General features: G+C 34.1%; 3 non-coding genes and 1 pseudogene across 3 annotated transcripts; 1 reads left to right on the top strand and 3 right to left on the bottom strand.

Annotated features, from left to right (window-relative positions):
• Positions 1-7,003: 7,003 nt before the first annotated feature.
• On the top strand, positions 7,004-8,057 carry LOC127112971 (uncharacterized; annotated as a pseudogene).
• Positions 8,058-8,570: 513 nt separating this feature from the next.
• Positions 8,571-8,692, bottom strand: LOC127112979 (U5 spliceosomal RNA). The gene has a single exon (XR_007799140.1). It is a non-coding gene; the product is annotated as a U5 spliceosomal RNA (small nuclear RNA).
• Positions 8,693-9,216: 524 nt separating this feature from the next.
• Positions 9,217-9,376, bottom strand: LOC127112976 (U1 spliceosomal RNA). Its single transcript, XR_007799137.1, has one exon. It is a non-coding gene; the product is annotated as a U1 spliceosomal RNA (small nuclear RNA).
• A 1,080-nt stretch (positions 9,377-10,456) lies between these two features.
• Positions 10,457-10,573, bottom strand: LOC127112977 (U5 spliceosomal RNA). The gene has a single exon (XR_007799138.1). It is a non-coding gene; the product is annotated as a U5 spliceosomal RNA (small nuclear RNA).
• Positions 10,574-18,852: the final 8,279 nt, after the last annotated feature.

Here is an 18,852-nt window from a genome sequence, read left to right as displayed (position 1 = left end):
TGTGCGACAGAGGGAAAAAGTAATTTGTCGACTCCATAAGTGGGCTCAGCAACCATCTTGAAGTTGGTTCAAACATTTATTGTACATTCAAAAACGTTTCAACATTCAGCCTGTGTTCGTTGTGGTGATATCGATTCAGCTCTAGGGAATTTCGAAGAGATGAAAGATCAGAGCTTATGGTGTGGATATTGTCACCTATGCTACACTTTTGAAATATACATTTTTCAGTCTCAGTATACAACTACTAATGAAGGTTTTCTTTGATCTTAGGGAGAAGTTTCATTAGGACTAGCATATTCAGTGGTAGAGACTGCAAATTGCATTTTAAATAACAGGGGTATGTGATTTGTTGCTTTTGGGCTTTTTATTTGCAATGCTGACGTTTTAGTTATCTTCTCCAGGCTAGGAAGTCCACGACAATGAAAGGTTTGCAAAACTGAAGAATTTAACACAAGGTTACTCTATTCAAAAGCAAGCCAGTATAACTATATCATACCACACTAACTCTTAACTTTTCACAAAATCTTCAAATAACAGTAAATTAACATCAACCCAATTCTATTTTCTATATTGTCAAATTTTATACAAAAGCATCATAGTAAATTCAATCTAACACCAAGTGAGTTTTCAACTTCATGAAAAAAGGTCAACCACATCTAGAAGAAAAAAGTAGTCACAAATAAAAAAAATAAAATGAAGTAGATCAATAAACATCATCAAACTATATGTATCTAATGAAATGTTGAGAATCCGTTATCAATCAATTAGTATTGATTGATATTCAATTAGTCTGTAAATTATATTATTATCTATTGTGTATCTCTATTTTGCATATAAATATATAGCATGTGTGATCATATTCGACACACAGAGATACAATTACAACATGGTATCAGAGCCTTGATACAGTTTCCACGTGCTTGGTTTGGTCGATTCAGTTCTGCCTTGATACAGTTTGGTATGACTAGATGTGAAGCAAATCACTTTTTTTTCTTCCTCCTTTCCTCCACTGGTCAACACATCTTTCTTGTGGTCTATGTTGATGACATTATTATCATTGGAGACGATACATAGCGTATCCAACGACTCAAAACTCATCTTTTCAAAAACTTTCAGACAAAGATTTGGATCCACTCAGATACTTCTTAGGTATTGAAGTTGTTCAGTCCTCATCAGGCATTGCAATTAATCAACGTAAGTATGCATTAGACATTCTAATTGAAACTGGTATGCTTGACTGTCGTCCGATGGATACTCCTATGGACTCCAACGTCAAGCTTCTTTCGGGTCAGGGGGAGTTGTTGAAAGATCCGGGAAGATATCTGTTGCGCCGCGAAAAATACAGAGTCGGCACTGAATTTTATTTATTCCAAAGGAAAAGGAAAATAGCGATAAAACCCCAAATGAAGAATGATCTCGCAACCAAGAGCGGATTCAGAAGTCGTTTATGCAAGGGGAAGGTATTAGCACCCCCACATCCATGGTACTCCATGGGAACCACTTTGTATCAATGCGTATGGATGTATTATCTATATGTGCTGCTATCGAGAATGAGATGAAAGATAAGGAGGAAGAGAAAATAAGTTTTAAGTTAGTGTGCTCGCCAAAGATTTGGGCCCTTGTGCCTACGTATTCTCATACGGCAATAAGAAATCAGTGCTCCGTAGTTGGCTCACAAATGGAATATTATTTGGTTGTTTTACTGAACAGTATTGACGTTCGCATGCTACTGTTCACTTGTTGTATACTCTACCATGGAAGCGAGAAGTATTGCTTGTTTGCGGTAAAGTGGATGCGGTTGGATCACACTCTAGCAGTTAACATTACTGGCACACATGGAGGCTTAAGCGTCGTTCACGGTAGAACGGAAGTAACACGTCATTTTTAAAGGTTTTGAAGAGATGTGCTAAGACAAAAGATGATTTGATTTGTCGCGGTGATTTATGTACGGAGACAAAACATCAGACCCTGGCTATATTGTCATTTTTTTAAAGGTCTTGTAATATAGATTGGACATATACAAAAGTTGGGTTGATTTAAGAAAAATGGTAATTCCCTAGGCGAATCTCAAGTTAATCAATTACCTAGATTTTGAAAGATTACCTATATGATAAAAACATGGTATATTGTATTTCATTTTGTATAAAATGTTAAATATTTTTATAATTGATATTAATATTTTTGGATTGGAAAAATTAATACAAAAATAAATATTTAAAACTTCTAATTAAAAAGCTCTTATGTTTGTGTTGCAATTGTTGCTATTGAAAACCTATTTTTCGAAAACATGTTTACACTTTTTATTTATAGTTTCCAATATGTATTTGTAAGATTAGAAAGTCATACATGCCAAGTTTGTTCATTCCAAATGACAAAGTAAATTAACACACTGAACCTTCAAAAACTTGTCAAGGGTATTTAGAAACATAGAGTAAAAACAACATAATATACCATCTATAGTCCGTAAAATATTACATTCTCTCCAATTTAGTACCTAATTTAGTCTCTCGTACTAGTCATTATGTTATATTAGATATTATAATTAAATTTTGAGAACGAATTATGTGACGAAACATAAGTGTCATTGTAGGTTATATTTGCACATTAACTAAAATCTGATTTCATCTGTAAGATTGATCTTAAAACAAACTTATACAATTCTACTTAACTTTATTCTAAAATTCTATGTTACAAAAAATTTATTATTAACTATGTCATAAGAGTAATTCAATTAAACACAATTATCACTCTTTAAATAATAAGTCTTTCACCTTAATTTATAAAAAATAATGTTAAAAATTATAACAATACACAGTATTTTGTTAAATTATCAAACATCATAAAAAACAACATCTTTATACTATATATTAAATCTAATGCAACGAGTTATGTTGAGATTAATATATGCCATTTAGGTTATATTAAATCAATGCAACGGATTATGTTGCGAACATAATTTGCAAGATTATCTTAAAGATGACACATCAATTATTAATTGATGTGACAAATATAACCTACCTGGCATATTATGTGTCGCAACATAATCCGTTGCATTAGATTTAATATAACCTAAATGGCATATTATGTGTCGCAACATAACTCGTTGCATTAGATTTAATATAATAGATAATAGATGTTGTTTTTTATGATGTTTTATAATTTAACAAAATAGTGTAATTGTTATATTTTTTATCATTATTTTTTATAGATGTAAGGTGAAAAGACTTAATTATTTAAAGAGTGATAATTGTGTTTAATTGGAATTAACTCTTATGAGATATTTAATAATAAAATTTTTGTAACATAGAATTTTTAGAATAGAAGTTGAAGTATAATTGTATAAGTTTGTTTTAAGATTCAATCTTAAAGATGAAAAATCAGATTTTAGTTGATGTGGCAAATATAACCTACATGACAGATTATGTGTCGTAACATAATTCGTTCCATTAGATTTAATATAATAGATAGATATATAAATAATGACTAGTATCTAAAATTAGGGGACTAAATTGGAGAGAATGTGATATTTTACGGACTAAATAGATGGTATATTATTTTTTTACTCTATGTTTCTAAAATAACCCCTTTGACAAGGTTTTGAAGGTTCAGTGTGTTAATTTACTTTGTCATTTGGAATGGAACAAGACTTGGCATGTATGACTTTCTAATCTTACAAAATACATATGGAAACTAAAAAAAAAAGTGTAAACATGTTTTAAAAATAGGTTTCAAATAGCAACAATTGCAACACAAACATAAGAGCTTTTTAATTAGAGTTTTAAATATTTATTTTGTATGAATTTTTCCAATCCAAAATATTAATATCAATTATAAAAATATTTAACATTTTAGACTGGGAAAAAGAAATACAATATACATGTTTTATTCATATAGGTAATCTTTCAAAATCTAAGGTAATTTATATAACTTGAGATTCGCCCTAGGGACAATTACCGATTTTTCTTAAATCAACCCAACTTCTTGTAATATGTCCAATCTATATTACAAGACCTTTAAAAAATGACAAATATAGCCAGGGTCTGATGTTTGTCTCCGTACATAAAATCAACCGCGACAAATCAAATCATCTTTTGTCTTAGCACATCTCTTCAAAACCTTTAAAAAATGACGTGTTACTTCCGTTCTACCGTGAACGACGCTTAAGCCTCCATGTGTGAGCAAGTAATGTTTAACTGCTAGAGTGTGATCCAAGCGCATCCACTTTACCGCAAACAAGCAAATACTTCTCGCTTCCATGGTAGAGTATACAAGCAAGTGAACAGTAGCATGCGAACGTCAATACTGTTCAGTAAAAACAACCAAATAAATATTCCATTTGTGAGCCGAACTACGGAGCACTGATTTTCTTATTGCACGTATGAGAATACGTAGGCACAAGGGCCCAAATCTTTGGCGAGCACACTAACTTAAAACTTATTTTCTCTTCCTCCTTATTCTTTCATCTCATTCTCGATAGCAAGCAACATATAGATAAATAACATCCATACGCATTGATACAAAGTGGTTCCCATGGAGTACCATGGATGTGGGGGTGCTAATACCTTCCCCTTGCATAAACGACTTCTGAATCCGCTCTTGGTTGCGAGATCATTCTTCATTTGGGGTTTTATCGCTATTTTCCTTTTCCTTTGGAATAAATAAAATTCAGTGCCGACTCTGTATTTTTCGCGGCGCAACAGATATCTTCCCGGATCTTTCAACAACTCCCCCTGACCCGAAAGAAGCTTGACGTTGGAGTCCATAGGAGTATCCATCGGACGACAGTCAAGCATACCAGTTTCAATTAGAATGTCTAATGCATACTTACGTTGATTAATTGCAATGCCTGATGAGGACTGAACAACTTCAATACCTAAGAAGTATCTGAGTGGATCCAAATCTTTTGTCTGAAAGTTTTTGAAAAGATGAGTTTTGAGTCGTTGGATACGCTATGTATCGTCTCCAATGATAATAATGTCATCAACATAGACCACAAGAAAGATGTGTTGACCAGTGGAGGAAAGGAGGAAGAAAAAAAGTGATTTGCTTCACATCTAGTCATACCAAACTGTATCAAGGCAGAACTGAATCGACCAAACCAAGCACGTGGAAACTGTATCAAGGCTCTGATACCATGTTGTAATTGTATCTCTGTGTGTCGAATATGATCACACATGCTATATATTTATATGCAAAATAGAGATACACAATAGATAATAATATAATTTACAGACTAATTGAATATCAATCAATACTAATTGATTGATAACGGATTCTCAACAATTTCAATTAGATACATATAGTTTGATGATGTTTATTGATCTAACTTCATTTTATTTTTTTATATAGGTGACTACTTTTTTTCTTCTAGATGTGGTTGACCTTTTTTCATGAAGTTGAAAACTCACTTGGTGTTAGATTGAATATTACTATGATGCTTTTGTATAAAAATGTGACAATATAGAAAATAGAATTGGGTTGATGTATAATTTACTGTTATTTGAAAGATTTTGTGAAAAGTTAAGAGTTAGTGTGGTATGATATAGTTATACTGGCTTGCTTTTGAATAGAGTAACCTTGTGTTAAATTCTTCAGTTTTGCAAAACCTTTCAATTGTCGTGGAGCTTTCCTAGCCTGGAGAAGATAACTAAAACGTCAGCATTGCAAAATAAAAAGCAGCAAAAGCAACAAAATCACATACCCCTGTATTTAAAATGCAATTTGCAGTCTCTACCACTGAAATATGCTAGTCCTAATGAAACTTTCTCCCTAAGATCAAAAGAAAACCTTCATTAGTAGGTTGTATACTGAGACTGAAAAAATGTATATTTCAAAAGTGTAGCATAGGTGACAATATCCACACCATAAGCTTCTGGATCTTTCATCTCTTCGAAATTCCCTAGAGCTGAATCGATATCACCACAACGAACACAGGCTGAATGTTGGAAACCGTTTTTGAATTGTACAATAAAAATGTTTGAACCAACTTCAAGATGGTTGCTTGAGCCCACTTATGGAGTCGACAAATTACTTTTTCCCTCTGTCGACACAATGCAACTCATTGAAACTCTCCAAGTTCTCTTCACAAGATAGAAATGTTTGTCCAATTAACTTCTTTAAGCACACTACTTAAAGCAGTGAGTTCATAACCTTCATTCAACAATGGCAATACTACAAAATCTCCATCCATTATATCATCAACTTCCTAACATTCTTAATATCTTCTTTGACACTAACAATATATAATACCAAGCAATTCATGCTTCATTCAAGAATATAATGCATCACATGTGAGCATGCATGTGGTAGAAACACGAGTTTTCCTTTTAATTAGTAAACTTGTCACACTTGTGCCAAACACTCTTGCTAAATATAAAACTTCTTAAATCACTTTGTTTCTAATTAAAAAGAATGCGTTGTTTTGGTTCAGAGGTATCTATTTGCCTGGCATGTTCCATTGTTGAGGAGCTAAATAGGTTAAAGAATGGATTATCGAAAGATGAGATCCAGATCTTGTTGGATATGATCAAGCCAAACTAAATTATATACAATTTTATTCTATTAATTGGTTGTGTGTGCATGAATGACATGTAAGAAGCAATAAGAAACACCTATTTTTATAATTGCAATTACGAGTGCTATGTGTCTACAGAGATGGCAAACTAGATGAATACTAATGATGTTTTCTGATTACCAACACTTGAAAGACATGCCAGTGATATTCATCGTGCACCTAAAACACATTTCAATGATATAAGCATCTTGCAGAATACCATTAATAAATTCACAATGTTGGGTTGACATGTGACATGCTTACCATATTCAAAGGAAAACTCATGCAAGCAGTGCGCTGAGTTAACGAATCTCGCCACATGCTCTACACCTCCATTAACAAGTCCTACCTATTTTATTTCTTTATTACTATATGATATTAATAATTATCAACAATATCATGATTCACGAGTAGGTCTTATATAAAGAGAGGCTTGGTAACATCACACAAACATTGAGCTTTACAATTATCTTTGAAGAAAATAAGAACAAATTAAAGAGCAATATGGCAATAAAAAACCATGTTCGCTCTAATAGTTTTCCTTCTCAATCTCATCCTAACTCCACTAGAATAGAACAAGAGCTAAGCAAAATCAAGACATGGGAAACCACATCAACATCCACGTCTGATTCAATCACCATTGGCCTTTCTTTGCTGGAAGATTTGTATATTTCATTGGAAGATTTTCTCAATATGGCATCGACACAAAAGGCCATTTCTCGGCATCAAGGTGAGAATTTTGTGGAAGAGTTGTTGGATGGTTCGGTGAAAATTTTGGATGTTTGTGGTATTACAAGAGACACCATGTTAGACATTAAAGAAAATGTTGAAGCCCTTCACTGTTCTCTTAGAAGAAGAAAGGGAGATTCAAGCATCGAATCAAGTGTAGCCGAATATAACTTCTTCACAAAGAAGATGAAGAAAAATGTCAAAAAGTTGATCACATCTCTCTAAAACAAATGGAAAGTAAATTTGGAGCTTCCACACTTTTGAACCAAGATCAAGAAGTCGTTTCTGTGATAAGAGTTCTTAGAGAGGTTATACTAATGAACATGTCTATCTTTCAATCCATTTTGTCTTTCTTGGCTCCCAAGTCAAAGGCAACCAAATGGTTGAAAATGGCAAAGTTGATGCATAGGAGGACATCATCATGTGAGGAGGAGAATTTAAATGAACTGCAGTGTGTGGATGCATCCTTAAGGACCCTTTTACGCGAAGGTTCTGATGTTGTCAAGATGCAGGTTGCACATGAATGTTTTGAAGCATTGGAGAGTGCAACTGAAGGGCTAGAGAAAGGTTTGGAAAGTGTATTTAGGTGTTTGGTTAAAACTAGAGTTTGTCTTTTGAACATGACTCAATAGTTTGTTGGGTCTTTATTTTCTCCCCAAAGCAAAAGCATCCAAATTTTAAGGATCTGCTGAGGATTGAAATTTTTGTTTGTGTAGATACATACAATTCAATAGTCACACATTTCAATCAAATACAATGAAAACCTTAAAATAATTATCACACTCTACTCATCTCATTTTTTTTTACCTATGCACTTTAAACAGTACTCTCTACTCATATCAGATAAGTTATCTCGAGTAAATCCTACCCAACATTCCTTTTTTATATAGAACAAAGTAGATATTAACCATTGAATGAAAGTCTCCAAAACACATCTAATTCTGATAATTCCAAGATACACCCAGAGAAACCTCAATCTAATATGAGTAGCTAGCAAGATACTGTTATGGAAAGACATCAGGGTAATGTATCACAAGTTTTTGTTTTATGCCACAAAACCATAACATCAAGTGCCCAAAATGCTAGAAAAAGAGAAATAGCTAATTTTGTTCCAAGGACAATACACCACAGAAATATGATCCAACTAGTTTTATGGAACCCTAATAATGCATTATACCTATAAAATTTAAATTTTTGTCAATCATAGTATTAAAGTTTCTAAAATTTTAAAAATAAACTAAGCTTAAAAATCATCAATGAAAATTGATAAATTCGAACTAAATTGCAAAGCCCTCAATCTAGAGGACTTTACTCTTCCAAAAACTAGCATATGCCGCTAATTGTAACACTGACACGGTATTCTTTAGTAAAAGGCGAAAGAATAGTTCACTATGTTATCATCACACGGCTCTGTAATTAAGGGCAACCAGAGGTCCTTAAGTTTGTTATCAACTCAATTGACCCTATCTTAAATAACTAAAGTATCACAGTCTAGTGACAACTGAATTTCAATGCAAATATAACACATGAAACAACAAAAGGTAACAACTCACCTTGCAATAGAGGAACTGTATTGAGCTAATTGATTTGTTCCATCTTTTAAAAACCTCACCAATGAAAGATGATATACAACACCCTCACCAAAATGTGCAAGCACATAGAGTATACAGACTGAGCTACTGCCAAACATCAGATTACACATTGGAACATCACCAACAAAATCTAGAAAGATTAAGACTTGTAAGCAGCTTTTCTATTATGTAAACCCAAAAGTTACAAACAAAAACCATTATATTACTCCCACCCCTGTTAAGCACAGCAAGACTTACCCTCGTCAAGCACAGCAAGACTTAATTATTTATGTCTCCTTATTTGAACAGGATTGATACAAGTCTAGTGACCCTTTTAAAAAAGTATTTTACAAACTTAACTTGAAGAGGGCCGCGCGAACGCAGGCCCCCACAGCAACAAATTATGATGTAGGTTCCACCACTTGGGTAGACCTTAGGCAAGCACCCTCCTAAGTGCAATGGAAGTCACTTGCCTAGGCCATGGGCCTTCATGATCACCCATTGACCCCATCCAGGTAAGTATATTGCAATGTGTCACACACTTGTTATTTATACCTCATCTTCCTTGCTATTCATTCTAACAATTCCGGTGTGGGATTCAGATGACATGAGATTGATTCATCCCGTTTTTTGTGAAAGATAATCATCATTTAAATCTAAATCAGGACATATTTGTTCCTAAGATTTAGTGTTGGAGTTGTATGTACACGGTCTATATCAGTTTAGTGGATCAACAATTCATACACCAACTCACATTTGCAACCTCATGTGTAGCCGAATATAACTTTGTGACATTTTTCTTCATCTTCCCAGCTTGACCCAACTTTTTCTACATCTGAAACCATGCAGTGGAAAAATCTTTAGGAGACAAAGATGGTGTTGATAGAATCATGAATGACAAGTCCGAGACAAGCAGATGATTCAAAAGAGCATCTGAAGCCTCTCTCTGGTTCAGTTTCATTCACTAATATGGTATAAGAGCTCAAAAGAGCATTGAGCTACCTCTTCTTCACCATGCCTCCACGAGCTGCATACTACAAGCATCTTGCTAAAAGTACTTCAGCCCCTCTTGTCACTGCTCTTCTGGATGGTAAGAAATATCATTCCTAGTCGCTTTCCATGAAGTGCGTGATTATGATGAAGAATAAAATTAGGTTTTTAGACAAACTTGCGCCGTTGCCAAATCTTGTGCTGACCAGAATCGGAAATTCAGTCATGAAGCATGTGATCTATATGTAGCTGCGGCAGCTTGCAAGGATCTCGAGACGCAATTCTCGCAAGGAGACTATGTTTGCATTGCTGAATAGCAGAATTTTTTTGCAAAGCTTCAACAAAACAATTTATGGATCTCGAGACGCGATTCTCGCTAGTGGACTATGTTTGCATTGCTGAATAGCTTAAAATTTTTGCAAAGCTTCAACAAATAATTTATGGATCTCGAGACACGACAGAATAGCAGAAATGCAAAGCTTCAACAAAACAATTTATTAGTTACTATCTATTTTACAAAAATGTGTGTTACGAGAAGAATCCCTTTCCGTTTTGCTCTTGTCTAGTGAAGCTGATGGTAGAAAAAATATTATAACCTTAAACTAAATTGCAGAACCCTCAATTAAGAGGACTCTTCCAAAAACTAGCGTATGCCGCTAATTGTGACGCTGACACAGTATTCTTTAGTAAAAGGCGAAAGAATAATTCGCTATGTCATCAACACACGGCTCCATAATTGTTAGTAATCAGAGGTCCTTTTGTTTATACGTAAGCAGCATAGTTAATTTTATGAAATAGACAATGTGGGATTTAAAATCTGATACCCACTCACTTGACCCTCCCAATCTAGCAACAATTGAATTTCAATGCACATGAATAAAAACTCACCTAGGAGTTGTATTAAGCTATGGTTAGAGCCTATAGCATACAAAAGAATCCTATGGTTAGAGCCTATAGCATACAAAGAATCCTATGGTTAGAGCCTATAGCATACAAAAGAATCCTATGGTTAGAGCCTATAGCATACAAAAGAATCCTGTAGAGATAAAGAGATATTTCTGAGACTACAACTAAAGGAACTTTCCAAACCTGAATTCTAGCCTGGTGGTGCTTATATATCATTGAAAACTAGAAACCTATATCCCTTAAAATTAACATTAAAAAGGCATTTGATACATATGAATGTAGTAACTTTTTTATCAATCATTGGATTTAATCAAGTGTTTTGCTCTTGGATACATACTAATAGAATGAGAATGATGATGAGAAGCAATTTTACATGCCAAGTTCCTACGGATTCAAAACCCTTTTTTGCAACAGCAGAAGCAAAAGATCATTTGCAAATTACTATATTTATGAAATAAGTTGAGATAGGAATGAATGATATTGTTCATACCTTGCTTGCTTCACAGAGAGAGCATCCATGGAAGCTTGGAATGAATGATATTGTTTACAAAGCTTTGCAAGTGGAAATGGAAACAGTAACAAAAGGAAGACAAAACGTTTATCCATTTTTTCCCTCTCATGGTGAAAAAAGTGTTTTATTTTAGTTTCTGTACTTGTTGCCACGTATCTAACTATGTTCAAGGCAACAATGCACTTTAACAAATGTCAGTTGTGACACGTTTTTGCCCATTATGTTGAAGCTAGTGTTTGATTTACTCACACATACTCCATTTCATTTTGATTATGTATAAAAACTTCATAATGTATTTGTAAGAAATTAATCAAATTAATTTTAAATTATTTTTATTTATTTAAATCATATTAAATTTTAAAATTTTTTAAACTAATTTTATTATGAATGAATATGTTAGAACATAAAAAAATCAATCAACATGAATGAATTTTCTTAATGGACTTTGGTTAATTATGTCTACCTATGTGACTATAAAGTAACTATAGTTTCTTTGATTTTTGTCTAATAATTGGGGTTACAATATTACAGACAATATATATAATACTACGACTCAATTTACAATAATATCCCTAAACTGTATCGCGTGGAGCTACAGCTTCTGCACCCTTAGTCACCTACCCACCACAAACAATTGGGCTTAAGACTCATTTGGAATCTTCACATATTGTGTTTCTCTTTGTCTTAATATAAGTCATACTCAACAATCACCACATTGACGAATATCACATCCTGACAATCGAGGACATATCCTACTTAACTTTGAGAAATATGTAACAAGTTCAAGCAATGCTTGAATTTGTCACTCATGATTGGCTTGATCAACATATCAGTTGCATTCTCTAAAGTATGAATATTTTCAAGTAATATGTGTCCAAATGCAAGTAACTCTATAATCTTGTGAAACCCCGCATCAATATGCCTGGTCCTAGCATGATAAACCCGATTGTTTACCAAATAAATGTCACAAAGACTATCACAATGCAACCGAACTCCTCAATGCTCAACACCCAAATCTCTTATCCAATTTTGTAAGATATAAGGCTTCTTTAGCAACTTCACTTGATGTCATGTACTCTGATTCAGTTGTCGACATGGATTGGACCAATGATTTCCAACAAATAAGCCCTCATGATAAAGTAAAGACGTACCCTACTGTAGACCTTTTATCATCCCTTTCACAAACATAGTCTGAATCAATATATCCTACAACTGAAAGATCGTTATTTTCAATGTTAAGCAAGAAATCATGACCCCTTGTACCCTTCAAGTACCTGAAAATCCACTTGATTGTTTCCCAATGACACTTGATCACTTTTGACATAAAATTATTAACTTGACTTACAACTTGTGTCAAATCTGGTCTAGGATATACCATAATATACATTAAACAATCAATGTCACTGGCATAAGGAACCTTTGACATATATTAAGGTTAAAAAAGTATACACAAGAAGGGAGATTGAATTGTGTATATGAAAATTTACTTCTTTTTCTCAAAACTGTTCAGAACCTAAGATGTCAAGCTCAGATTCTGATCCAAGTAAGAGTGACTTTAGAGTTTGTTGCACATTGGAATATAAATGCAAAAGTAAATAAAGAGACACACAATATATCTTGGTTCCTCTCAAACCGAGAGTAGTTCAGTCCCCTTGCAGCACAAGAGATTTTCACTATAATCAATCAGATTACAACTTGCTCAATTAAACAACAAGCAACAAACTTCATTGCCTGAACAACCCGTTCAGGACTTCCTGCACTATCCCACGGAAAGAGACTTCATGCTCAATCAAATCCTGAAAGAGACTTCTGCTCTACGCAAGCATGAGACTTTAATGCTTAATTTATACAAAAAGAGACTTTTGCTCTGCCCGCGGGCATGATACTTAAATGCTCAATCTATCCAAAAGAGACTTTTTTGCTCAGGCACTCGACAAGAGACTTCTTACATATTCTAATAAGTAGTTTAGAATAGTAATTACAGATGCACTTGATACTCTTATCAGTGGTGCATAGGTACAACACAGATCCTTATGTCTCTAAGATTTCTAAGATTAGCAATGGTAAGAAATCTTAAGACCCTATTGTACAAGCTAACATATATACATAAGTGTTCTTGCTTGTATCATATCATCTTTGTGTTGTATGGTTCTATTAACAACATATTCAAAGACTTCCACGGTATTTGAATCTTTAGCATATTTAGAGTTTTCAATCAAAGTCAACGAACCTATGTTGATCAACTTGATCAATCATCTTCAGCATCTTCTTCATCCTTGAACTTCCTTTTATAGGATTAGGAAAATAGTCATTAGAGAGTTTGAACATAATGAGCAGGCATGTTGAAGAAGTATGCCAAGAGAGTCGTTAGAGATTAGCATTTAGTATGAAGCTTTGTCCATTTAATAGTATTAACACTCTCAGTACCTTTCTGAAGGAGAATTGCCATCCAAGGCGCAGCGGAATATAAAAATTTCTCCTTTAATGATCCTTACGAATGAGCATGATCAGTGATAGAATCGTTACCTCTTGTGGAGATTCAAACCTTTGGTGCAGATCTCTGACAATGATCAACCTTTGATACAGATCCACGGGGCGATCACGAACGTTGAACGATGACAACGTCTCTACTCAGTCCACACGAACGGATTCCTTCAATCGCAGTGCTAGCTGTTTGTGAGTGAAGGCTTTGAGTGAGAGAGAGAGAGAGATACGAAATTCCAACTCTTCAGTTGTGTTGTCTGGAGTGTAAATGCTTCTACCCAAGGGGTTCTATTTATAGAACCACTTGTGTGGGCTTCAAGCCAAAAAGCCCACTTAAGTGCATTTTGGCCCATATCTCAGAATATGCCAAAATCACTTAAGTATTTGGTACTTTACCATATTTCGTATTCTTCTTAAGTACACCGTACCTTACGATGTTCCTTAATTATTCTATCTCTCATCAATCCGTCCTTTGTGTGTGACCCTATAGGTTTTCGCGGCGTTGGCAATTATATTAAATCATGCATTTAACATAATAAACAGTGAGCGGTATCTAGCAACACATCACTGCTACCCAAGTCACGAAAATGTCATGTGATCTGACAAAACCTCCTGTGATAATAATTATGTGTATAATTACCCCTTTGCCCTTATGTCTATATTGAACACAAGGTATAGACCGTGTCACCCTTGTCCAGTTCAATATTGGGCCCATAGACATTTATCCTGTTACGCAGGATTGGCAAATTCCATCTAGGACACTCATGTCCCTCAGCATGCTTTGTGGAGTACCCATCAACTGTCTTTATGGTCATCCAGTTACGGATAACGTTGGATCAGTAATAAAGCACTCAACTCTACATCTAGGATCCATAGTGGTTTCAGGTCGAAGAGTGGTATACACTATTATCACCATGAGAATAACTTATGACACTTTGCATAACTTTCTATATAGTATTCTCATAGCGGGTCAATCCGGTATAATATTACTCCTAATATTCATACCTATGTTTAAGACTTGATAACTCTTTATCCATGATCCACGAGATGTGATCATCAGTCTACAAACATAATAGTCTTAATGCTTTAATGTTATCCCACTTCACACTAAAGCTCGACTACGGATACTTTAAGAATAGTGTCCTTATGTTTAATGTGTTCTCATGATTAAGTCACACTTAATACATTAAACGGACTATCTATTCTAGGGACTTTATTAATCAACCATAATAAAGAAAATGCCTTTTATTATTAATAAATAATTCGATACAAGTACCAAAAGTATTGGCCTCTAGGGCATAGGTACAACACAGATCCTTATGTCTCTAAGATTTCTAAGATTAGCAACGGTAAGAAATCTTAAGACCCTATTGTACAAGCTAACGTATATACATAAGTGTTCTTGCTTGTATCATATCATCTTTGTGTTGTATGGTTCTATTAACAACATATTCAAAGACTTCCACGGTATTTGAATCTTTAGCATATTTAGAGTTTTCAATCAAAGTCAACGAACCTATGTTGATCAACTTGATCAATCATCTTCAGCATCTTCTTCATATCCTTGAACTTCCTTTTATAGGATTAGGAAAATAGTCATTAGAGAGTTTGAACATAATGAGCAGGCATGTTGAAGAAGTATGCCAAGAGAGTCGTTAGAGATTAGCATTTAGTATGAAGCTTTGTCCATTTAATAGTATTAACACTCTCAGTACCTTTCAAGGTACTAGATATCTACCAACAGTAGTAGAGCAAACTGAAGATGTCATATCTTTATTACTTAAGCCTCGCAAAACAAAACTCTAGTAGACTTTGTCCAGAATTATGGGGCTTTAATAATACAATATTGCTTTGGTATGGTGTACGGATCATATGCTCTTCAGTCTTTCAGAAGTTGAGTGGTCATCAGAGGCTGGATCTAGACCAGAGTCTGAAGCCTTTAGATGTTGGTGTAAGCCCTAGAGGCCAATAATTTTAGTACTTGTATCGAATTATTTATTAATAATAAAAGACTTTTTTCTTATGTTTGTTTAATAAATTCCCTAGGATAGCTAGTCCGTTTAATGTATCAAGTGTGACTTGATCATGAGATCACATTAAACATAAGGACATTATTCTTAGTATCCGTAGTCAAGCTTTATTGTGAAGTGGGATAACATTGAAGCATTAAGACTATTATGTATATAGACTGATGATCACATCTGGATCATGGATAAGGGATAAGGAGTTATCAAGTCTTAAACATAGGTATGAATGTTAAGAGTAATATTTGTACTGGATTGACCCGCTATGAGAATACTATATAGAATGTTATGCAAAGTGTCATAAGTTATTCTCATGGTGATAATGGTGTGTACCACCCTTCGACCTGAAACCACTATGGACCCTAGATGTAGAGTCGAGTGCTTTATTGTTGATCAAACGTTGTCCGTAACTGGATAACCATAAAGACAGTTGATGGGTACTCCACGAAGCATGCTAAAGGACATGCGTGACCTAGATGGAATTTGCCCATCTTGCATAACAAGATAAATGTTTATGGGCCAATATTGAACTGGACAAGGATGACACTGTCTATGCCTTGTGTTCAATATAGACATAAGGGCAAAAGGGTAATTATGCACATAAGTATTATCACAGAAGGATTGTCAGATCACATGACATTTTCGTGTCTTGGGTAGCAATGATGTGTTGCTAGATACCGCTCACTGTTTATTATGTTAAATACATGATTTAATATAATTGCCAATGCCGCGAAAACCTACAGGGTCACACACAAAGGACGGATTGATGAGAGATAGAGTAACTAAGGAACACCGTAAGGTACGGTGTACTTAAGTGAATTATAGAACATCGTAAGGTACGGTGTACTTAAGTGAATTGTAGAACATCGTAAGGTACGGTGTACTTAAGTAGAATACGAAATATGGTAAGGTACCACACGCTTAAGTGATTTTGGCATATTATAAAATATGGGCCACTTACACTTAAGTGGGATTTTTAGCTTGAAGCCCACACAAGTGGTTCTATAAAATAGAACCCTTGTGCAGAAGCATTTGTTGCGGTTGCATTTTCGTTCTCTCTCTCTCTCTCTCTCTCTCTCTCTCTCTCTCTCTCTCTCACTCACACACACACACACACACACACACACACACACACATACACACTTAAAGCCTTCATTCGTAACAGCTAGCACTGAGATTGAAGGAATTTGTTCATGTGGACTGAGTAGAGGCGTTGGCATCGTTCAACGTTCGTGATCGCTCCATAGATCTGCATCAAAGGTTTCAATTGTCACAAGAGGTAACTATTCTATCACTGATCATGCCCATTCATAAGGATCACTAAAGGAGAAATTTTTTATTTCCGCTGCATTTTGGATCGCCCTTCTCCTTCACATCAGAGGCTGGATCTAGACCAGAGTCTGAAGCCTTTAGATGCTGGTGAATAACTTACAGATTCTGATCAATCAGAATCTGAATCACTTCTTTATGGAACTGAGTTTTTTGATAGCTTGAAACCTTGATATATTTTGACTTCAGATCATGCAGACTTGGTTATGATCCTTTAGATTCATAATAACTTTGCTTCTCTTTAATGATTCTTATAAGTGATTAACTTAATTTATATCAAGGTTAATATCTTTTGATCCTACACACTTGAACAACCATTAGTAAATCTCATTGTTCTTTAAATACTTTGTTATCATCAAAACCTTTTAAGGGCATGAACAAATCTTGTTCCAAAATCTCCCCTTTTTTGATGACGAAACAAATTTATTTAAGAATAATGATTGATGATTTAATTAACACATTATAACATTAGAGTATGAGGTTTGTAAGTTCCCCCTAAGTTAGACAGTCCATTAAGGTGAGATTTGTAACCTCCCCCTAAGTTTGATATTCCATTAAGACAGATTTAAGGTTTGTAAGCTCCCATTAACTCTTATCTATGTTAATTTAATCCTATAATTTAATCAACAACTCCTAACAGCATGGTCTGAGGTTTGTAAGCGCCCCCTAAGTTTGGCAGACCTTAGGTTGAGATTTAAAAGCTCTTCCTTTTGTCTAACAGTTCATTAGGGTAAAGTTTGTAACTTTCCTTAAGTCATTGTCTTTGTTTTTAATTAAAATTAGTTATTAAGATAAATTACTCAAAAATATAAATAACATTAAAGCTTATAATTCAAAATTTGTTTGGCAGAAACTGCTTTGTTCAAGTTTTCATACTTTAATCTCTTCTTAAATATTCTATGCATTTTCTCCTCTTTTGTCATTATCAAAATATTTGAAAAGAAAGAGAAGAACAATAAAAATATAAAAAATAAAACAATTTAAATGCACAAAATTTTGAAAAGAAAAAAAAACTAAAATATTTGATTTTGTGTTTTAATGAACTGCAATTTATGTACCTAAATCTTCCAGCTCAGATTTCTTATTCTATAGAAAGATTGAGTACAATTCAAGGTTACAGGGTGATGTACATCACCCTAGCTTCATTTTGGTATAAGAATCGTGCAGTTTGATTGAGGTTTGAAAACCTGCAACTGGTGGCCGGATTCTGGCTTCTCACCGGAGAAGACGGTGGTTTCCACCACCGTCCACACGTGGATGGCTTCATAGCCCTTGGATCCATTGACCACGATCTAATCCTGGCCCTTGTTATGTTTGACTTCATTTAATCCATGATGCTTCGCGCTTGACTTATGTACATGGTAAGCGCGCATCTCACATCCGTCTGATCAACCACGTCAATTAATGAGGCTTGATCAGACGCTCCTGGTTTTTTTCTCTTTTCTAATTCTGATTTTATCTTTTATTTCCTTTATTTTCAAAAATTCATAACTTCTTCATTTTTAATCCAAAAAATATGGGACCAATTGTATTATTCTTCATTTAAATTCTAGTTTCTAAAAATGATTTTTAATATTTTTATTTTGTCATTTGATATTTTTTGTGAATTTTCTCTTTCTGTTTATTTTTAATTCATTTAATTAGTTGTTGATATTCAAAAAATACAAAAATATTTTCCTAACCTATTTGAATGATGATGGATCTATGAAAAAATTTCTCATCAATTTTTTAATTGATTTGAGATTTATTTGAGAT

Source organism: Lathyrus oleraceus, unplaced genomic scaffold (assembly GCF_024323335.1).
Source record: "Lathyrus oleraceus cultivar Zhongwan6 unplaced genomic scaffold, CAAS_Psat_ZW6_1.0 chrUn0214, whole genome shotgun sequence".
NCBI lineage: Eukaryota > Viridiplantae > Streptophyta > Magnoliopsida > Fabales > Fabaceae > Lathyrus > Lathyrus oleraceus.
This window is presented reverse-complemented; position numbering and strand designations above follow the sequence as displayed.